The 24,017-nt window shown below is 35.5% G+C and overlaps 1 protein-coding gene and 1 non-coding gene across 2 annotated transcripts in view; both read left to right on the top strand.

Moving 5' to 3' along the window:
- The window catches only part of CHSY3 (chondroitin sulfate synthase 3), a 223,870-nt gene that overhangs the window by 4,662 nt on the left and 195,191 nt on the right, over positions 1 to 24,017 (top strand). The gene's annotated exons all lie outside the window — the stretch shown is intronic.
- Positions 1,468 to 1,608, top strand: LOC115943029 (U4 spliceosomal RNA). Its single transcript, XR_004077623.2, has one exon. It is a non-coding gene; the product is annotated as a U4 spliceosomal RNA (small nuclear RNA).

Raw genomic sequence — 24,017 nt, 5'->3', positions numbered from 1 at the left:
GAAAAGCAGCCATTACTTACATAATCTGAGTTACGAACTGTTCTTTTATTGTGATAGTTTTATGAAACACTCTGGGATTTTTTTTTCCTTCAGAAATTTGTTTTGAAATGAAATACAATTTTATTTAAAATAGTTTTCCTAAAAGATAATCTTAGTAAAAATTGGATTTAACATTTAAATAGTGTATTGCACTTTTCAGAAGTTTGGTTTTCAAGTGTTTGGGGTTTGATACACTTCAGCTATCCATTGCACACATTTGTAAATTATAACGTAACTCATTTATTTATCTTTTCAAATTTTTCATGTCTCCTGGTACAGAAGAAAAATGAAAATATGTCCCTTGTAAAGTCATGATACCTCAAGATTACACAGTCCTAATCATTCTTCTTTTGGAAGTGTAATCCCACTTTAGTTAATTTTGTTTTGTTTTTTATACTTTGTAGTATTTACACTTTGGGGGAATATTTCTTCTATCTATTACAGAAAGTAAAAATTATCAGTAACCATTTATTTGGAGTATGTATTATGCAGATTTAAAATTATTATATACCTCATTCCTTTTGATAATAAAATAGTAATTTGTCTTTTGTTAAACTATGACTACCCTATAGAATAAAAATTTATGCAAGAACATTATAGTTAAAAATAGGTATTTTAGAATAACAAACATATTTGTGTTTCTCTATTTAATATAAAACTAACTGCAAGGCAAAAAATAAATAGTACAGAAAACACAAAAAAAAATAGTACAGAAAACACATTAGGTTGTTTATATGAAGATATTATTTTGGAGACATTGGCTCTGTGTGGCTAAGTAAACAAAATTAACCATATTTAAAAATAAAGATGGAAATTTATTATGTTTTATTTGGTACTATATTGCCTTAACATCACATAGAAAGTTTTAACCTTTTGTTTAAATCCTTCTCTTCAAGTCTTCACCTAGTTGTGTACTCATTTATGTTCCAAGAGAGTAAAATATGCTCAGTAACCTACATGCAGAAGAATTGATTTAGTATTTATTTTCATTATAGGCTTTTGTTCTGATTAAAGTGAGGGGAATTCTCATAGATGTGCACACTCTGTATTAATATGAGTGGAGTCTTAGATCTTACCATAAACTGACATAAAAGAACAGACAAACCAAGGGATTCCAAACCTTACAAGATGTAACTTCATGATCACAGTATTTTCATTAAATTTTCAAAATACATTTGAGTTTAGACTCATACTAGGGTATCACTGACTTCACAATCTATATGAAGGAAATCATTTCTACCTTTTTCCCCTAGCAATAGAAAATATTATTTTCTGAAGTTGTGCTGTTGACTTTCTTATGCTAAACAATTGTATACAATTTACTTTGTTTTGGAAGTTCAGTTTTTAAGGAGTATTTAAACAGTATTTATTTTAGAGGAGGCATTTGGTAATACAAGGTCTCAAAGTCTTATTTAAAGGAATGATGGGAGCTTTGCACAGTGGCAGTATCGTAGCCAATGAGGTTTATGCGAGGCGCAATCATTGCTGATTAAAGGAATGATGGAAAATTTCATTAGCAAGGGACATATTAAAGAGCATCTTTCAATAAATTCAGTAAAGATAAATATACAATAGAGTTATAATTTAAGCATTTTAATATTAGGATGTTGTTCTCTGTTTTATGAGATACTTGGTTAGGTCAATTGGATCACAGCCAAAGTAGGATTTTCCAGTTTGGATTTTAGGTTAGTTCAAATGATGTCCATTCTATACTACTTTCACATTATATGGAAAAAAGTAATCTATTCCTCTGTGCATTGGCATCCTCAGTAAAGGTCAGAGATTTTACATCTGGTCGTACAACAAGCTATGAAACCGATCCTTAACTTTGTTTTCATACTTCTTTTGAAAGAACTCTCTGTGATGGAATTCTCTTAAAATCTTGAATTTCCTTTATCTATACCTTTCATGGATTTCAGGATTCTGTTTGGCTTTTCCTCTAGTAAAAATTCTAGCAGAGTTAAGAGCACTGTTCATGATTTTTGAGTTTGAATATATGAAACATTCATGATGGAACTTACCTTTTAAAAATGATAAATAGACTTGCAGATCTTTCAGGAAGAGAATTGGACAAATATATTAAACTATATAGACTAGGTAGCTTTTCTTTATTATAAATTATTGTTTTGATTTTTTTTAAAGACTTTATTTGAGAGAGAGAATGAGATAGAGAGAGAGCATGAGAGGGGGAGGGTCAGAGGGAGAAGCAGACTCCATGCTGAGCAGGGAGCCCGATGCGGGACTCGATCCCGGGACTCCAGGATCATGACCTGAGCCGAAGGCAGTCACCTAACCAACTGAGCCACCCAGGCGCCCCATAAATTATTGTTTTTATAAGACCTAGAAATCTCCTAGAATTCTTTACTGCTTGTGAAAGTGTACTTTCTTTGTATATACAATTAAGCATAATTGGGAAAGAGAGAGGGTAAACTTAAACCTGGGTTTGAGTTCTATTGTCTTTTGTAATTGAGCCTTGTTTAATTAAGCTGAAACTGGATATTATAACAGTGTCTACCACATACTTTTTGAAGAAGTTTAAGTGAATTGGTGAAATGATCTATGTAAAGCCCTTAATATAGTGTTTGGCGGGGCGCCTGGGTGGCTCAGTTGGTGGAGCGACTGCCTTCGGCTCGGGTCATGATCCTGGAGTCCCGGGATCGAGTCCCACATCGGGCTCCCTGCTCAGCAGGGAGTCTGCTTCTCCCTCTGACCCTCCCCCCTCTCATGTGCTCTCTCTCTGTCTCTCTCTCTCATTAAAAAAAAATATATATAGTGTTTGGCACATAGTATATTGTCAATAATTGTTGCTGAATAGATCGTGTACTATATTAAATATAACAAGGATTCATCCATATTTTACTTCATTTAGTAACTATTAGTAATGAGTGATTTGTCTATATCAAAAGAGGCAAACTAAAAATAAGCTGAATTCTTTTCAGTTAAAGAATCCAAGTTTAAGTTTTTTTGGCATAGAACGAGAAACTTTTATGTTTTGGTATTGTTGGGTATTGAATCAAATGTCAGTAGAACTTATTATAAAACATGGAGGTCTGTATGTTTAAACGATGCATTACAAACATTTGCTTCTGTCTTTGAACACCATATTAATAGCTTATCCTAAGGAGATAGTGTGGAAAATATTAACAAGTGATTATGTAATATACATGTTTAAGGAATACCAAACAAATCAGACTCTATATTAAAAAAATTACTGCATAGATTTCTAGATCAGTTGGCAGAACAGTAGCCCCCTTTTCTGAGTTTCTCTGGAATTTTTAGTAGGAAAGGAAGTTAGTAGTATCTCATCCTGCAGTCATCTTATATGAATACCCAGGAACTTGTCTCTCAAGTAACTGGAACCTCTTTCTGATGTTGCTCACTTTTTTGGGAAATAATGGATAGCTTCACTTCCTTCCCAGGGTAAGGTCCTGGTGGTCTGGGACAATATGCCTTGCCTGTGAGTTTCTTACTTTGTTTCTCTGTCATCTCCTCCCCTTGTACTTTTTTCCTTCTATATTTAATGATAAATAAAATAGATTACAAATGCGTTTTAATAGACACTGCTTTTCATCAAGTTCTCAGTAAATTAACATGCTTATGACAGGCCAGTCCCAATATTGCAAGAGTTCACAGGATGTGTGCCCAGATCACATTTAGGGCCCAGGAATCACTTGACCTCTTCTGAGTTAAGAGGCCTTTGGTTGCTGGTGAGCCTCAGATGGACTGGTTCTCTGTGTGCCTGAGACCATTGGGCAGTCAGAATTAGGATTCTCCCTTTGCTACTTCGAGGTAGAAACATCTAGATTCTAAGGACATATGGAAGATGTTAATCAACACACTTGATGGGTTGCTTTTGTATTCATTTATACCTCAAATTGTATAAGTAAAGATTACTAACTGAAGCATGTTCGTGAAAAATCATTCTATTTTATTCGCTCTATGAGTGTGAGAATTTATTGGCATCTACTGACTTTTTTGGTAGAGCTTTGTCTTGGCTACTATTTTCCTAGTTATCTGAGCTACAATCTGGCAGCTTGGGAGGCTGCATATGGCTCTTAAACATCGTTTGGCTCAGAGTGTTTTAAAGTTTTCTGTTTTTGTTTTTTGATGCCTTTAGCCGAGGCCAGCAGTCTTCAGTCCCCTTCATGTCCTATTTCGAACACCAAGCTCTCCTTGCATGTTTATTGTAACTGCCTGGCCCAGGTATACATAAGAGTCCTGATATTTTGAGCCAGATAACCCACATGTTGAAATTTTTATTAAAATATTCTCTAGAAAATGAACTAATTTTCTAGCGAGAATGAAATGTATATTTTAAATACTGTAATTTACAGAATTATTTTTTTCAAACTTGGCTGTTAGAATTTTGTAACATAGAATATAGTTACACTTTCTTTGTTGTAGGTATGTTTTTAGTAACTAGGAAGTCCTCACTGTTAAAACAACAACAACAAAAGTTTAAACAGTTCACTTTCAGCCTGTGTCTTAGCAGAATTGGTGGTTCTGTTTCTTTGCTTTTTGTTTTAGTACCATCTTTTATATTCAAGCATTAAAGCAATTTTAATTTCAATGATTCTTCTCCCTGTGAGGGAGTTTTACATTTCATTGTCTGAGACTCATCTTTAGAATAGTGTGTAGTTATCTTTTTAATGTTTATAGTTAAATGGAGCCAGAGAATATATATATATTTTTATTTCCTTCAATTAAATGTTGTTTCAAATAAAACATAGCTCTATATTGATAAAAATATTTCTCTATGGGCTTAGAAACCATTTCTTATGACTAAACAGATTTTTTTTATTAGATTCCTTAAAGAGTTAATTTCAAGCCAGAATGCCTTATGTTTAATCTTGGCCCACTAAAGGCTATAAACACCCTAGAACATTCCATTATTTCACAAAAGGATATGTTCTGAAAGTGTTTCTCTGGGCTTGTAATACCAGAGAGCTATACCATAAAAATCTTAAGTACATATAAATTCTTCATAACATAACCATTAAGGTTAAAATATGTGTGCCCTTCTTAAAGGGCTATTGCACATCCTCCTTAGCATCTTGCTATTACTTACGGGCTTCACTCTTCTGTAATGCTAATTTTGCTCCATCATGAACTTGGTTTATGCCCCTAAAGTATATTAATATGTATGGAGAAGCCTAAGTGGGGATTTTGATCTAAAATTTAGTCTTTCCAGCTTCTTTTCTCGCTTCTTATTCAGTCACAGTTTAGTTTTTAACTAAAAGCAGTAAGCTTCTCACACCTACTCTTCCCACCCCCATTCTGCTTGTCACATGAAATCATCCTGCGTTGATTTTAGACAGTTTCTCTTCTGCCACATTGTTTTCTCCCTCGTACAAAATGAAATTGCATTCCAAGTTGAAGGAGAAACATGGTATGGTTTTTCATATTTTGTAGTCTTAGCTCGTTTATTTTTATTGTTAACTGATGCCTTATCACCTGAATTGTGACAACATATGCTTTACGAGAAGATGATTCCAACAAGTTGTGAAAAATATGAAGTTAGGAAGATGCCTCCACACAATTTGAAATAAGTTTCATGATGGCATATAAATACTATTTCAGTTTAAAAACCTTGAATATTCTTTATCTTTAACTGATCACAAGTATACTACCTGAAGAAATTCCAAGTCAGTTTTTTACTTCCACTTGCTTTGTCTTTGTCTCTAAAAACCTACGTTTTGAGAAACATTTACTTCAGTGTTTTTTCTACCTAGTGAATTAGGGCGCATTGTACAAAGAAATGTGTTCAGTCATGTAACTAATATGGCATTTTACTTTGATTATAGCATGTTCCTTGTTTCGCACAAAGGTGCACCTTTTAAGGATGGGGTATTTGAGCTAAATACAACATTAAAATAAAAATCAGTGTCGGGGTGCCTGGGTGGCTCAGATGGCTAAGCATCTACCTTCGGCTCAGGTCATGATCCCAGGGTCCTGGGATCCAGCCCTGCATGGGGCTCCCTGCACAGTGGGGGGCCCACTTCTCCCCCTCCCTCTCCTTCTCCCCCTACTCATGTTCTCTCTCTCTCTCTGTATGTCTGTGTCTTGAATGAATAAATAAAAAAAAAATCTTAAAAAAATCAGTGTCTTCAGGCATCTGAGTCATTATTTGATATTATTAAACAATAAGAAAATCTCAATAAGCTGAACAGTGCGGGGGTGGGGGCGTTGCTGTTCCTCAGAATGCTAACATCCTGTTCATTTACAATCCTATCTATTAAACAACACTCTAGTTAAGGCTTAACCACATATAAATCATTTTGAGTCATGACATTTATTTAAAGTCACACTGTCTTGCAAAGGTGTTGGACATTTATAGTACAATAAATATATTATAAATTTCTAAATTAACTGGATCAAAATAGTACTAAAAAAATCAGCAAGCATTGTTTTGGAGCTAACTAGTGAATGAAGTGGATTTCTTAATTCTTTGAGATTCTAAAATCTTTACTCACCATTCATAATTTGGAAAGCTCTGTCCCTCGTTCTTTACTGTCAGTGGCATCTGAACTTTTCATTGTCTCTTTCAGTTTTATTCATTGTTTTTAGAGCTATTTATTTCTAGAGGACCTTAAAAAGAGAGAGTTTTAAAAAATATATACATATTAATAAAATAATATACAATAAAATTAAATTAAAATGTGAAGAAATAATGGAAAAAGAAAAATGTAGACGAATAAGAAAAATAATCTTAAAAAATATATGTTGGGCTCCTGTTTTGCTGGCATTAAAGAGAACACTAACTTATCTAGATATTGAGACCTGAAAGAAATCTTTCCCAGAGAACAGAGAGAGGCTCTGAGGGATCACAAAACTCAGCCCACTTCTGTGAGTATAATAGCATGATTTGCTTTCATGTTTCTTACTAGTCCCCTCAACATAAACCAGGAATGCAACACAGAAGGTCAGTTCTGCACAGGGAATTCTACTTGGAGACAATGCAGTTATGCAATTCTACTTGAAGACAGTGCACCGTTGTTTGGTAGTTTACTGGACTTTATTTTAAAATTTAGAATAGCCTTCAGAGAGCCCTTCATGTATATTCTCACTAAGATGTTTTATATTAGGTTGGCCAGTAGGAAGTTTGAGTTATGCATGTTCTCTGGTGAGAACCCAGAGTGCATCTGTTGTGTCATTGGTTAAGGATAGATGTATGATTGTGTTTTGCTAATCAAGAGGATGATAGAGACACCAGCTACAAATGGAGAAATCAAACCCGATCAGAGACCCAATGGCCATCCCACCTGAGGAGCACAGAGTCAGGCCCAAGAGAATTCCTAACAACTTGGCCTAGAATTAACAATGCAGTTACATAGCTGTTGAGTTGATTATTAAAAATGTCTGTTTTCATTAATTTAATAATTTATCATATAGTCATTATATAAATATAATTATTAAATTTTTATATGCATATAGATTAGTTTTAAGGTAAACTTTGCATGCTCAAATTAAATTATTGAAAGATCAACATTTTAATGAAAAAATGTATTTTAATATAATGTTCTATTATACAGAAATACATTTTGTATAAAATAAAGGTATTACACATGATGAGTATTGTGAAATATGAGAAAAATACAGCATTAAAATAAATTAAAAGTCTGCATTAGAATTCAGTCATCTCACATCTTCTGTAGCCAGCTGATTTCATTTGCTCAAATAGTTTTTTTGAGCACTTTTTATCAGCAGTGAACACACCTAGACCTTCCTTGTCTTCATGGAGCTCACAGAGAGGAGGAGTCTGGTTTCTAACCAATCTCTTGTTTTCATGTCTGATATAGAGTTGGGTTTCCCATCTTTGTCATCCTTCTAAATTCTTCTTTTTCATTCTAAGTCATAAAAACTCCAGTTGGGCTCACCAGTGATGCCTGTCTTGGAACTGGGATTTTCTGATTCTTATTTCTTCCTCTCTCGTTTGTATTATTTCCTGAAGAGGAGTAAAATAAAGACATGTAGTGATTTTATTTCATATTAAAATATTTTGTGCCTTTTGTAGGGCACAGGTCAGTAGGATTTTGGTTTTTATGAAATCTGGACCTAGAATACTTGGCTTCAAATCCCAGCTCTGCCATTCACTAGGTATAAGGCCTTAGACAGTAATTTAACTTCCCTGTGCCTTTCCATCAAATTGTTACAATCACAGTACCCACCTCATCAAACAGTTGTGAAGATTAAATGAATCAATGTATATAACAGCACTCAAAATAATGCCTGGCAGTGTTAAGTATTCTGCAGCCATTAGCTATTTTCGTAGAAGCAGAATGGTATAAAATAGTGCCAATTTACAGATCCATTGTGAGGCATAAAAAGGTCAATGTATTAGAAGCCCTTAGAATAATGCTTGACACATAATAAATCCCATATAACTCTTAACTACTATTAATGTTTTCCAGTTTACAATGTTCATATTTTTTTTTCCCTCATGGGAAAGAGATAACGTTGATTGGAAAGGGTTTATTGCAATTGCTTTTTGAAAGATGGGCTTTGCTGTAACAGGGAACGTGTTGATTCAGTACTTCCATAGTCTGCTGCACAGTTGAATCCCATGGGGGACTTTGAAAAAAATCTAATGCTGGAACCCATCCCTGACCCATTATATCAGAATCTCTTACAGGTGAGTCTTGCCATATGGGCAATGTTTAAAACTCCCTAGGTGATTCTAATGTGGCTGTAGGGTTTAGACCTCTGTATTAACTTTTTTTATTACTTTTTTTGCATACAAATATCCAGTCTATTCTTTATTCCTTAAAAATTACCTTTTGTTTTGTTTTACTTTGGGGGACTTCATAGGAGAATAATCAGCACTCTGCATTTCTGTCTATGTTTGTTACTCATCCGTTTCAAAGAGTTAGTGAGTGGATTTTAAGACAAATTTAAAGCCATTCCTCAGAACTCTAGATTTTCTTATGGTCTGATTTTCATGGTTCATATATTACTCTTTTTATAAAAGAAAAATTAAATGTAGGTTTTAAAACATTCTTAGAAAAAAAGTACTTCTTAACCCATGCAAGGCTTGAGTTTTTATAGCTGTTTTTATGTGATGTGTTTGAGTAATAATACATAGTAATAGAGTTCTTAAAATTATAGGTGGAATGTTTTCATTGATTTGATTGCTTTAACACTTGACTCGAATTGGAGCTCAAAAGGAAAAAAGATACCATGGTATCTGTTTGATTGCAGAAACAATAACTTATTTAAAAACTTATATGGGTAAATTTGTTATTACCTGTCATTTTCAACAAATATTTCCATGTCCATGCCGTGGTTGACTCCTATAATGGAGGAAAGATACAGGATACACAGCAGTATAAGGGAAGAAGTCCCCAAGGAGAACAGGAAAATGCAGTGCTTCTTCCAAACTGGAAGTCATGCGCAGGCACATTGCCAGGTAAGTCAGGATGCATGGGAAGGCAAAGGTAGAAGAGCATGGTGGCAAATAGTGTGTTTGCTTCAAGCATATCTGGAAGTAGGAGAAATGAGGCTCAAAAGCTGTTGGTAGAACTCAGGAAAGGCCTTGTACAGCACCCTCAAAGGTTTAGGATTATACCTGTTGATCACTGATTCTTAGAATCACTTGGGGAGATGCCATTGGTTTAGATACTATAGTTATAATGGAGCCTCTGCATAGTATTGTTAAAAATCTCTCTGGGCGATTCTGAGTAGTCAGAGTAAAAAATCAGTTCCATAAATAATGAGTAGCTTTAAAGAGTTTTTCATTGGTGAACACTGTGATCAGATGACACAGAGGCTGTAGCCTGGAAGGATGGATTGGTGGCTTTTGTCCCTAGGGATAGTGACAAAAAACAGAATGCTGTTGCACAACACCGATGAGAGCTGAGTCTTCACGAAAAAGTCATGGTGGAAGTAGAGGTGAGGAGATGGCTTTGAGAGCTAGTGAGGAGAGAACCTTAACAGAAATAGATGCTTGAATACATATAGGGGTGGAGTGGGGGAGGGTTGAAGGTAACTCCTTTGTTTTGGCTTCAGATGACAGTACTATTCCTAGAGACCCAGAAAAAAGGAAGAAGACTAAGTGTGGGTGATTGGTGTGTTTCAGGCACTGGCAGAGGATGAGAAAAATTGAGTTCTGCTTTGGATACATTGAGTTTTGTTCATCATTCATTCATTGATTCAACAAGTACTTATTGAACAACTAATATTCCAGTCACTTTTCTAGTGGAAAAAAAAAATTGACAAAAGTCCCTGCCTTGTTTTCTGGAGGGGAAAGACAGTAAATCAGCAAGGGAGGGACTAAAGAATGCACGACGGTGAGTGTGCAATTTTAAATAGGGTGGTTAGGTGAGCCTTACTGAGAAGATGTTATGTGAACCATGCTGATATCTGAGGGAGAAGCTTTCCAGTCAGAAGCACTCAGTGGACAAGTCAAGAACTCACCAGAAGGCAGAAGGGAAGCTAGAGTTGAATAAGGGACCAGGAGAGTAGTAAAATGTGAGATCAGAGAGGAAAAGGGGTAAGAGATGGGGGCAGACATCATGTTCAGCTTTTCAGTCCTTTGTAAGTACTTCTTAGTAGAAAAGCGAGGCCTACGAAGCTGTTGCTTGGCTCCATTGTAAGTATTATCAGACTACGTAAATGCATTTTTTAAAAAAGATTTATTTATTTGAGAGAGAGAAAGAGCATGAGTGGGAGAGGGAGAGGGAGAGAGAATCTTAAGCCGACTTTGCATTGAGCACATAGCCCGACACAGGGCTTGATCTCAGGACACCGAGATCACAACCTGAGCCCAAACCAAGAGTCAACCAATTGCACCACCCAGGTGCCCCAATGCATTTGTTTTAAGTAGGCTTTATTCATGGGTGGAACAGTTACTGTTTAAAATGTAAAAAGAAAAATCATACCATAGCCATAGGATTAAAAATTGGTTTAAAATTTAATTTATTAAGATTAGTAATTTATTTTTGAATTATTTGAAATTTAAAATTTATTTTGTGATTGGAACAAGTAATATAAAATGGTTCAAAAACAAAGCATAAAAATAGATATTGTTAAAAATCTTTCAATTTCTGTACTTCTGCCTGGAGAGGCCTTCCTCCCACCAGCTGTCCACTCTTTTTACCAGAGTTTCTTTTGCATGTCAGACTGTGCATGTACAGTATTCTTGTGAAACACAATTTGTGTTTTTCACAAGAGGTGGCATGTGATACACTTTGCTGTGAATGCTGCTTTTTCATTGAAGAATATTTTTGGAGTTACTCTTAGATCATTACCGCATTCTCATTAATCTCATTCTCATAAAGTAAAAAATCCTCATTCTCTTTAATTTTTTTTAGAGAGAGGGGAAGGAGATTTGAAATTATTTTTAAAATTGATTAAGCATCATAAAATATAGAATTATGTTACAGAGTTTCTATCTGGTATGGCTTTTGCTTAGTGTTCAAATCCTTTAAGATGCAGGTCTTCCTTTGTGAAACTGGAGTTTAGGATTTATGAACATATAGTCTTTTTCATATCTTAATTGAATTTTAGGTGCTTTGGCTACAAATAGAGTTAGAGCAGGATTACATAGCATATAATCCACTGTCCTTGATATTCTACCCATATAATTGCTTATATTAAGATTCGTATGTTTCCTTTATGGTTGTTTAAAATTCTGCATTTCTCATACTTAACCTTTCTCTTACTTTAGTTTCCCATTTTAATTAAGTAACCTTAAAGACTTAGGAAATTGTGGCCAATCAAATCATGGCAAGAATGTGTGCTGACTTGGAAAGTCTGTGGAAAGACCCATTGTAATCAAATAAACTTTGTTAATCAGTATTTGCTTTTATGACAATACATTGTATAGTACTGTTTGTGAATGTTTTATTGATTGTAAGCATGTAACTGATGATTACTCTTGCTCTTAGACACATTTGTTACAACAATATTTATATATTCACTCCGGTAAACTCTGCATATAGATTGTCTAATACTTAATCAATTTTAAAAATAATTTGAAATCCATTCAAATTGATTTGTTTTTTCATTTGAAGAGCATTTCCAGTATACCATAAATTAGTTTTTGAAACCTAAGCAATATAATGAATGGTAGTGTATTAATTGAAATACAAAATACATAATTATAAAATAATTATGACACTTCTATAATAAAGCAAAATTACTCAAAGCACACCCTATAAGTGTAAGTGTTTTCATCAGGTCCTGTAAAGCCCTAATTTAGATACATTGTAATTTTTGGTCCTTTTTTCTAGATAATCAACCTATTTCAAAAATGATACCTTAGTTAACAAATACAGCCACATTGGCCTAATATTACTGACACATTGTGAATTTTGATTACATTTTTCTTATAAAACTAAATTGCTGTTTTAAGAGAGAAAATGCATCATCTTATTTCAATTTTGACACTTTTAACACAAGGTCACATGGTTTTGTGTTTCTAAATGCCAGAACTAGCCTGGCAAACACCCTCAACTATCCAAAGCTTGTAAAACTTAAATCTCTTTTGGATTAGACCAAAAAGTTCCATTTTGCCAAGTACCTCATTTGAAGAATTGCTTGAAACAGTGATAATGAGTGAAATTGATTTTATCGACTTTCACAGATAGTTGTAAAATGTGTCTGGAAATAATGCAAAGCAGATCTATTCCATTGCTCTCTAGGTTCTATTTTATAGCAATTATCAGTTGTATAAAGTGTGTAAGTAATGATGCTGATAATTACTGATTATGTAAAACATTTTGCTTTTATTTTTTAAAGAACTGCTGCTTTCACCCTCTTCCTTGTCCAAAAATTTGTGACTGAAAACAGTATGTGAAAAAAATATTTTTAGGAATTTGAGTGGTGAATCCCTTTTTTTGGTTTTCCATTCCTCCATACTAGTGTTGAATTTCATTTTACATGTGTGACTCTTTGGGACATCTAGTTTTCCAGCCAGTTTCTACGACTTTTAGGTAAGTTGAATAAAGAGTGATTTTAGCGGTATATGATTCTCATTACCAGTGTATATACATTTATTAGTCACAGATTTGGGAATGATAGAGAATTGTGAAATACTTTTTTTGTTAGTACATTTGCTGTACTTTTTTTTGTAGAGTAAAATTAATGTGGTGTGGACAAATTAATCTAGATCTGGATTTAATAGATTTTCTTCTGTTTAAAAAATTGGTGAATAATGCTGGCATCATCTTGTAGAGCTGTTTTGATCAGATAGGTTTCTTTTGTTTTTAGGTGTTTTTTTTTCCTTTACAAGTTTTTATTTATTTATTTATTTATTTAAAGATTTTATTTATTTATTTGACACATATATAGGGGGAGAGAGAGAGTGAGCGAGCAAGCACAAGCAGGGGGAACTGCAGGCAGAGGGAGAGGGAGAAGCAGGTTCCCCACTGAGCAGGGAGCCTGATGCAGTACTCATCTCAGGACCCTGAGATCATGACCTGAGCCGAAGGCAGACGCTTAACCAAGCCACTCAGGTGCCCTATAAGTTTTTATTTAAATTCCAGTTAGTTAACATACATTGTAATATTAGTTTCAGATGTAGGATTTAGTGATTCATCACTTACATACAGCACCCAGTTCTCATCACAAGTGCCCTTCTTAATACCCATTACCCATCTAGCCCATCCCTCACCCGCCTCCCTCCATCAACCTTGTTTGTTCCCTAGAGTTATGAGTTCATTTCTTGGTTTTCCTCCCCCCCCCCCATTAGTTTTGTTTCTTAAATTCCACATATGAGTGAAATCATATGGTATTTGTTTTTCTCTCACTGACTTATTTTGCTTAGTATAATACTCTCTAGCTCTATCCATGTCATTGCAAATGGCAAGATTTCATTATTTTTATGGCTGAGTAATATTCCACTGTGTGTGTGTGTGTGTGTGTGTGTGTGTGTGTGTGTGTGTACACACCACATCTTTATCCATTTATCAGTCAGTGGGCATTTGGGCCCTTTCCATAATTTGGCTAGTGTTAATAATGTTGCTTTAAACATTGGGGTGCATGTATCCCTTCAAAATAGTATTTTGTATCCTTTGGGTAAATAACTAGTAGCTCAGTTGCTAGATCACAGGGTAGTTGTATTTTTTAACTTTTTGAGGAACCTCCATACTGTTCTCTAGAGTGGCTGCACCAGTTTGCATTCCCACCAGCAATGTAAGAGGATTCCCCTTTGTCTGCATCTTTGCCAACACTCAATTCCTGTGTTGTTGAATTTAGCCCTTCTGACTGGTGTAAAGTGATACCTTGTTTTAGTTTTGATTTGTATTTCCCTAATGATGAGTGATATTGAGCATCTTTTCATGTGTCTGTTGGCTGTCTGGATGTCTTCCTTGTGAAAGTGTCTATCCATGTCTTATGCCCATTTTTTAACTGGATTATTTGTTTTTTGGGTGTTAGGTTTTATAAATTTTTTATATATTTTGGATACTAACGCTTTATCGGATATGTCATTTGGAACTATCTTCTCTCATTCCATAGGTTGTCTTTCAGTTTTGTTGATTGTTTCTTTCACTGTGCAGAAGCTTTTTATTTTGATGCAGTCCCAATATATTTTTGCTTTTGTTTCCCTCGCCTCAGGAGACATACCTAGTAAAAAGTTGCTACAGCCAATGTCAAAGAGGTTACTGCCTATGTTCTCCTCTAGGATTTTGATGGTTTCCTGTCTCACATTTAGGTCTTTCATCCATTTTGAATTTCCTTTTGTGTGTGATATAAGAAAGTGGTCCAGTTTCATTTCAGAAAATGCTCTAATATTTTTCAACCATAAAACATTTTAAAGAGCCCGAGAGCATGTCAAATAATAAATAATAGAATGTTAAATTAATGCAGATTTTACCATTTCTGTTAATCTTCCTTCATTCCTGATATTTCAAGTTAATTTCTGGTATCATTTCCCTTCTGTCTGAAGAACTTTTATCAGTTATTTTTGAGCAAGTCAGCTGTCAAGGAATTCTCTTTGTCTTCCTTCATCTGAGAATGTCTATTTCACCTTCACTCCTGAAGGATATTTTTATTGGCTATAGAACTGTGGGTCCATGGGTTTTTTTTTTCCTCCAGCACTTTAAAGATGTGTTCCTCTTCCTTTGCTCTCCACAATGAGACTTCCATCTCTCCTTCTGATGATAAATCTGAAGTAATTTAAATGTATTACCCTATATGGGATTATTTGTTTTTTGGTTATTGAGTTTCATAAGAAGTTCTTTATAGGTTTTGGTTACTGACCCTTTATCAGATATGTCATTTGCAAATATCTTTTCCCATTCCGTAGGCTGCCTTTTAGTCTTGTTGATTGTTTCCTTTGCCGGGCAGAAGCTTTTTATCTCGATGAAGTCACAACAGATCACTTTTGCCTTTGTTTTCCTTGCCTCTGGTGACATGTCCAGTAAGAAGTTGCTATGGCCGAGCTCAGAGAGGTTGCTGCCTGTGTTCTCCTATAGGATTTTGATGGTTTCCTTTCTCATATTTAGGTTTTTCATCCATTTTGAATTTATCTTTCTGTATGGTGTAAGAAAGTGGTCCAGTTTCATTCTTCTGCATGTCACTGTCCGGTTTTCCCAGCACCATTTGTTGGAGAGACTGTCTTTTTTCCATTGGACATTCTTTCCTGCTTTGTCGAAGATGAGTTGACCATAGAGTTGAGGGTCCATTTCTGGGCTCTCTATTCTCTTCCATTGATCTATGTGTCTGTTTTTGTGCCAGTACCATACTGTCTTGATGATGACAGCTTTGTAATAGAGCTAGAAGTCCAGAATTGTGATGCCTTCAGCTTTGCTTTTCTTTTTCAGGATTTTTTTGGCTATTCAGGGTCTTTTGTGCTTCCATACAAATTTTAGGATTGTTTGTTCTAGCTCTGTGAAAAATGCTGGTGGTATTTTGATAGGGATTGCATTAAATGTGTAGATTGCCTTGGCTAGTTTAGACATTTTAACAATATTTGTTCTTCCAATCCATGAGCATGGAATGTTTTCCCATTTCTTTGTGTTCTCTTTGATTTTCTTCATAAGTGTTCTATAGTTTTTAAGAGTACAAATCTTTTGCCTCTTTGGTTAGATTTATTCCTAGGTATCTTATGTTTTTTGGTACAGTTGCTTATTTTTGAAGTAAATTTAGTTGAATCTCTGCATCATTTCAACAGTTAAGGTATATAGCCCATGTGAAAATGGAAGCCAGGGTAAGGATTTTGGGTAGTGTAAAAAGCAGTGTAGACAACTTAATCAAATGCTGATCTATAGCTTAGTGTGGTTCTATACATTTTACTTTATCTCATGAAGAACAAAGATTTTGAGGGGAAATGTCTGAATCAGTCTAGTGTTTATTATATGATGAGCAGTTATCTAAGCTTTTTAACTTGAGTACATAAAATAATAATAAGCATCAAATTGATTTATATTGATATATAGCTATAAAAATAACTGTTGATCATTAGTTACATGCCAAGCACTGTACTGGATGCTTTAACATATTTTCTGGGCTGTAAGGGGGATTAAATGAGTGAAACTGTCCTTTGCCTTAGGGTACAAGTGGGCAACATGCTCAGAGCAGTTTAGTAACTTGTCCAAGTTCACACAGCTAGAGAGCTATTTGAGTCTTGCTTTGAACTCTGGTTTGATTCCAAAGACCATATTCCTCTTGTAATGTTACATTGACATTCTGCCTAAACATTCAGAGAATGACATTTCATTTTTATTTTAAAACTATGTTGTCAGATTGGAATAGACAAGTTCAAGTATATTCAATATGGGGAAATTGGGAAGAAAAGAAGTAGGCTGCAAAGGTCAGACAGTAAAGACCCAGAATGGAGAGCTGCTGACATCAGTTTTAGCATCCCTTCCACATCCTTTCCTGCTGGAGATAAAGAGTTTCTTCATCTTTCTGGGAGAGACCTATAAAGACTGAATGAAAAGGACCAAAAGTGTTAAAGTCCTTCTAGTCCTAAGCCTGCATGTTTAGAGGAAAAATATCTAACAAAGTTTTCATTTTCTGTAGATACAGAAAATTGTATATTTTACTTTACCTCAGAGCAAGAATAAAAATGTAGGCTGTCAGTTTTATCTAAATTGTTTTTCTTTCAGCTGCACTGTGTAGGAACAAAGTACACATGGGCATATGTATCATGCTAGAATTTCACTTATTGGGATATATTCTGAGAACACATGATTTTTTTTTAAAGATTTTTATTTATATTTTGACAGAGAGAGACACATTGAGAGAGGGAACACAAGCAGGGGGAGTGGGAGAGGGAGAAGCAGGCTTCCCGCGGAGCAGGGAGCCCGATGCGGGGCTCGATCCCAGGACCCTGGGATCATGACCTGAGCCGAAGGCAGACGCTTAACGACTGAGCCACCCAGGAGCCCCAGAACACATGATTTTATCTTAAAAATATTCTTTGTTCTATTAATTAGTTTATGTTAGAGTGAAGATTTCTCCTTTACTTCTCAGAAATGCATATATGTAGAGGAAAATTTTCAGAAATAGTTAAATACTGTTTTTAAAAAGCTAAAACTTTGTCGAAATTCATATTGTTTCAGAGATTTTTAATACGAGTGTTCATAATTATTAGTTTTTAGGAATGCCTTTTACATGGACTTATAATGTTAATAAATTCTTGTGAAAATCCCTGCGGATAAATGGGTTTATTACCATCTTTATTAGAATTGTCATAGTAAGCAGGTTGTGTTGAGTGCCGGCCGTATGCTTAGCTCTTGATAGAATATGAAAAATAAAGATGGTGCTTCAGATAATAGCTTTAGAACGGTACCGTTATTTCTAGAGTTTAAACAAAATGAAAAATCATGCAGTAGAAATATTAGGACAGCCGCTTCTGTCTGAGTGAATGTATTTCAAGCACTTAACCAATATATGATTGCATGTATTGTTCCAAGCATGTAAACTTCTCCCGAAGAATTGAGAGTGTAGCTGGGAAAAAGGATAGATAAATGAGAATATAAGTAATATGGAAGTGAGCGTGGACTTGATGAATCTTCGTCCTCACTGTAGTGGTTTCAAAAGGAGCCATCCCTGGGGGCTATGAAATTTGGCAGGAAAGCTTCACAGAGTAGTTGATATTAACTTTGAATGGTAGGTCCGTGGGTTTTCCAAGTGTAGAGAAGGGATGAGCGAAGATGGTTCATGTCCCCTGAGGGCAAGGTTGTTAGGATGGCTGCTTCTCCTAGGTCAAAGCTGTAGAAGAGGGGGTCACGGCACCAGGAGAGGAGATTGAACATTCTGCCATCATAGGGTTGACTATGGTCCATGACTACCAAAGAGCCACACTGTTGGCAGAAAGCCGACCAAAGACTACAAGCAATAGACGACAGATGAACCCTGGAAAAAGTGAGTGAGAATCCTCTTTTACCACCAAGTAGCGAGAATCCTTCTAGGCTCTCAGTTAAAACAGGATTTTGAAATTCTGGCAACCCTTAGGCCACTAGGTTAACTTAATCTCTTTGAAAACTGCTTTATTCAAATTCTCATCCATTGTGCCTCATTCTTTCTAATCCAGTTCATTTAAAATTACCTCTATCTCAGCCTCTTTGCTCTTATCACAACCTCCCTATTAGCAACATTTGTAGGCTCACATATCATGCTAACTGAAAAAATTTTTTTTTCATTTTGAAAAATCCACTGAAAACATCTCCTGTTTAGTACAGCTTTATAAATAATTTAAAACATGTATATTTGTGGGGCGTCTGGGTGGCTCAGTCGGTTAAGCGTCCAAATTTTGATTTCACGTCATGTCATGGTCTCAGGGTTGTGAGATCGAATCCCGTGTGGGGGGGTGCAGGGGTGTATGCTTGAGATTTTCCCTCTCCCTCTGCCCCTCCTCCCACTTGTGTTCTCTTTCTCTAAAAAAGATAAATCTTTAAAACAATGTATATTTGTGAAAAATGTATCTAGCCTAAAATTGTGGCTATATTCTCATTAACACTGTTCTACAACCATTTGTACCTATGGACAAATTGACTACCTTGGCTTGCTTTATGGTTTCAACTGATTGGCAGAGCTGATTTCTTCCAGCATAGCTGTAAATGCTGTAAATTAAGGCACTTTAGGAAAAGACACTCATTATTTGCTCTCCCATGCTTTAAGTAAATCATTAAGTACTTAATAAATTATACCTGGGATTTTAATATTTGTATTTAAAATTTTTTTTGACCTTTCTGTCAGGAAACAAATAATTTACCAGCTTGATGCAATAGGTATTTGGGTAGGTATGTGTAAAGCCATTTTATGAGTTACTGTGTCACATAGGAATGTATTTGAATAAAAAATCCCACACAGCAGAAAATTTGGCCACAGTGGCTTTTGTCAGTTTTCCAAAAGTGTAGATGTGTAGACCATGACTAAGTAGATGCTAAATGATATCATCATGGTCCTGTGCTTCTGCTGTCTTTCTTGCTCTGCCTTTGCTTAGAATGTTAGCTTCTATCCACATATTTATAGATTTCAGGCACTTTTAAGGATCTAATCCTACTTCCAGGTAGGAAGAGGAAAGGCTTTCTGTTGGCATGAGTTTAGCCCTTTCTTCAGGGATGGAAGTCCTTCCCCATGGACTTCTGCCTACATATCCTTGGTTGACAAGTCTAAAGTCTGCAGGGAAGGCTGGAAATTCTGGCAGGAATTGATGTTGCAACTCAAATCTAAAAGCAGTCTGGAGGCAGAATTACTAATATTGGTTTAAACAAGGGAAAGTTGTTTTGTTTTGTTTTTTAAAGATTTTATTTATTTGACAGAGTCACAGTGAGAGAGGGAACACAAGCAGGGGGAGTGGGAGAGGGAGAAGCAGGCTTCCCATTGAGCAGGGAGCCCGATGCGGGGCTCAATCCCAGGACCCTGGGATCATGACCTGAGCCGAAGGCAGACGCCTAACGACTGAGCCACGCAGGCACCCTGGGAAAGTTTTTTTTTAAGGAAAAAATTTTGAGTCTTACTTAGTTCTAAGGTGGTAAATGACTTATTGCATTTTAATCAATAAGATTACTTTTACCTAAGTGGACCAGAGAATGTTAGGAGGGACAGGGGAATGCTGACTGGCCAGGAAATGGGGAGACCTAGGTTTTTATATTATTTCTGACATCAGCTAGCTCATCACCTTGCCTTTCTGAACCATGTATAAAAGAACTACCTAATAATAGATTCCCTACATTTCTAACTGGATTGTGAGACTTACATGAGATAATGGATCTAAAAAATGCTTTATGAACTGTAGAGTGATAAAATATGTGAGGATAAACTAGAATATAAAGATAAGTGTCTTGTAATAACCTCCTCTATGCTTGGAAGACAGCATGGCTGATGAGCTGTCAAATGAGGGTTAGAGCTGAAAGCAGAATCAGAAATGATCTGGTCCTCACTCTTAGAGGGTAAGCTTTAGCCTTGAGGGCCTCAAAGGAACATCTATCCCATGAAAGTGTGATTCTGTGGAAAGCAGTAGAGGGCCATTTCCTGGCTGAATGAGGAATGTTTTGAAATTCACATCAGGCTGTTAGGGTTGGTCAGCCGGAGAGCTGTTTCCATCAGTGCGTGCCCTCGTGTTTGGACTTACACAACAGTTGTTCAACTAATATTGGGAGAATATAATTTAAGAAATACTTCATTTTAAGAGCAAACTTCTACACGTAAATAGTGACTTCAAAAAAACTAAAGAAGGGAGTAACAGAGGAGTTTACCTAGTGCTATATGTATTAAGAACAGCCTTTAAATAATCCCAAGTGATGTTGTTTAAGTTAATTTTACTTGTAGGTAGAATAAGTAGGCACAACTAAAATTCACTGATAATTTCTTAATTCATTTAGTCATCATTTCAAGCACATAAAAACCAGCTAAAATTCCACAAATAGTTGATAATAAATATACCTGCGGAGTAAGGATTTACGTAACCTTAACTGTATTTACCATTAATTTCTGACTTCTTTCATATAATCCTGAATGTCTTTGGAAGAATGATTTTGAATGTGTTTATATAGGGTATCAACTTCTTATTTATAAAGTTTAGAAGGTATATCTAGTGATTTAATTCCTTTCAAAAATACTGATTTTGAAACTCCTCAACACTAGCAGTTAGCACTTTTTCTTGATGTTCATATGAAATGGATACTTAAAATTTCAGTGTTAGCTTCCAGTTTTCAGTGTTGGTTACAATTATCTGTCTTTTGTCCTAGCAGTTTCACTTTCTGTCATTTATTCTAAGGAACGTAGAGATTACTAGATTTTGTATGTAGTATTTGGTAAGTGACACAACCTAAACAGTAGAGAAAATGGTTAAAGTACTGTGCACCCATATAAGAGATTTATAGTCACTAAAAAGGTTTGTTACATTTACAATGTGAAATAAAAAACTTAGGATGTAAGGTGAAAAGAATGAGATAAAAGTGGAATATAAATCATTACCTCAATTCAATCTATAAGTTACATAGTGCAGTATAATTAGGACTTTGGGGATACTACATTGCTCTCTGTTATTCTTGATAAGAATACGTTAATATGGGGGCGCCTGGGTGGCTCAGTCGTTAAGCGTCTGCCTTCGGCTCAGGTCATGATCCCAGGGTCCTGGGATCGAGCCCCGCATCGGACTCCCTGCTCAGCGGGAAGCCTGCTTCTCCCTCTCCCACTCCCCCTGCTTGTGTTCCCTCTCTCACTGTCTCTCTCTCTGTCAAAAAATAAATAAAAATCTTTAAAAAAAAAAAAAAGAATATGTTAATATGTAAAGTACTGTGAGTCTTCTGTTCAATGAAATTGAGAGTACTTTTTTTATGTGGGGGAATGAAAAAAACAGACATGATGTATTGCCAAATGATGGATGTATAGTCAACATAGAATAATTTATTTGAATTTTATGCAGTACTCACTGTCATATATTCTTCGGTAAAGTTTTGTCATTACCATAGCCTCATGAGAAGATAACTGAAGTAACAGTATGTGGAAAATTCTAGAAGAGTGACTGGATTTGAAATGGAGATGGAAAACTTTTATTTGTCATTCAGAATAGGTTGTTCATTGGTACTTGGGTGTGAAAAAGACTCAGGATTGGTTCTTGGAGAACATAAAATTAAACTTAGATATCTTGGTTTTATTTTCAAAAAATAATACCAACATCTTTTTATTTCCAATAGAGGTCTGATATGAGTAAGGTGGGAGAGAAGAGAAGAGAAGAGAAGCATTGGGGAAACAGATTGCTCTAAAGAAGTTTAGCTTTGACAATTGAAAGGAGCTTCCTTGCTAATGGTTAACCTACCCAGGAAGATATCTGTACTCATTTAGGAGTCCTTAGTTTAAAGGTGGCACTTAGAAATACAGAAGGAAATTCTTACTTATAATAAGAATTAGACCCTAACATTAAATCAGTATACTAAGAGCTGGGCTATCAAAGGAAGACAAACTATTAAAAAGAGCTATTTTAATTACTGTGCCAAGAAGTACACTTCTAGTAAAGATAGAATTTCCTTGGTTGCAACATGTTTCTTTTATGCAGTATCTTTTTTTATTGTGAGAAAATTTTAAGTCTTCAAATTGACATTTCTTCAGACAGATTTCTCTGAAATATTTTGTTTTGGGCAGTTCCTTAAATGTTTAATCTCTCTTTCTGATCACAACCATGAAAGAAATTGTCTTGTTAGGTATCATTTTCCTCCTAGTGGTCATATGTAGTCATATATGAAATATGAAATCAGAAAATCAGAGAACATTTTTGTTTATTTTTGGCCATCTGTATCTTTATTCTGGGTTCCTAAATTACACTCACGACACAGCCTTACCTCAGAGCACTCATTTTCTTGTGCCAAATAAAGAAAGACAGATATCACTCTCGTGGCCACTTTGTCATTCATTCAATTATAAGGTTGGTTCTTGACAATGTGTCATTTAGACAAAATACTCATCGCATACAGTTTACATTTTCAGAGTTCATTCATCCACAACAAGGGTAACAATTAGCTGCGTTAAAGGAATACTTTACATAAATTGCCTGAATAAAAAGTAGAATGAATGGAAGAGCCAGCCTAAAATTGTACTTAGAAATGAGATGGGGATAGTCTTTTGATTTATTTATTTTTACTAAATTCTTAGTGAATCCCATGGAAATAGTGCATTTTAGAATAGGTATTATAGTGCACCATTCACAGCTCTCACGCTCTAAACTAAAGTTGCCACATCCAGGTGTTAACTTAATAGCTCATAAATCACTGGCCACTGTAGAGACATTTGCAAAGATGGTGCAGGAAAGTGTCCTGGTCAGTACTTTTTAAAACTAGATTGCTGCAGAGCAGTTTCTTACTAGTCTGATCTGGGATCTGGGAACAGGGCTGGGACAACCTCTTTTTCATTGATTCAGAAGGCAGTTTTTGTTAAAAGATTAACTAACTTGAGGGCTAAAAAAATAAATCAGGATTTCAAAGCTTCAGCAGAGTATTAATTAAAAGATAATCTATATTCATATTGGTTTTTGTTTTGTTTTTTGGGTTTTTTTTCCCCAAAGATTTTATTTATTTGAGAGAGAGAGCGTGAGCATGAGGGCTGGGGGCAGGGGCAAGGACGGAAGGAGAGGGAGAAGCATACTCCCTGCTGAGCAGAAAGCCAGACACGGGTTTCAATCCCAGGACCCTAAGATCATGACCTGAGCTGAAGGCAGACTTTTTTTTTTTAATTTTATTTTATTATATTAGTCACCATACATTACATCATTATTTTTTGATGTACTGTTCCATGATCCATTCTTTGCGTATACACCCAGTGCTCCATTCAATATGTGCCCTCCTTGATACCCATCACCGGGCTAACCCATCCCCCCACTCCTCTCCCCTCTAAAACCCTCAGTTTGTTTCTCAGAGTGCATAGTCTCTCATGGTTCATCTCCCCCTCTGATTTCCCCCCCTTCATTTTTCCCTTCCTCCTATCTTCTTTTCTTTTTTTTTTTTTTTTAACATATAATGTATTATTTGTTTCAGAGGTACAGGTCTGTGATTCATCAGTCTTAACACAATTCACAGCACTCACCGTAGCAC

Source organism: Leptonychotes weddellii, chromosome 7 (assembly GCF_054177405.1).
Source record: "Leptonychotes weddellii isolate Sample4059 chromosome 7, ASM5417740v2, whole genome shotgun sequence".
NCBI lineage: Eukaryota > Metazoa > Chordata > Mammalia > Carnivora > Phocidae > Leptonychotes > Leptonychotes weddellii.
This window is presented reverse-complemented; position numbering and strand designations above follow the sequence as displayed.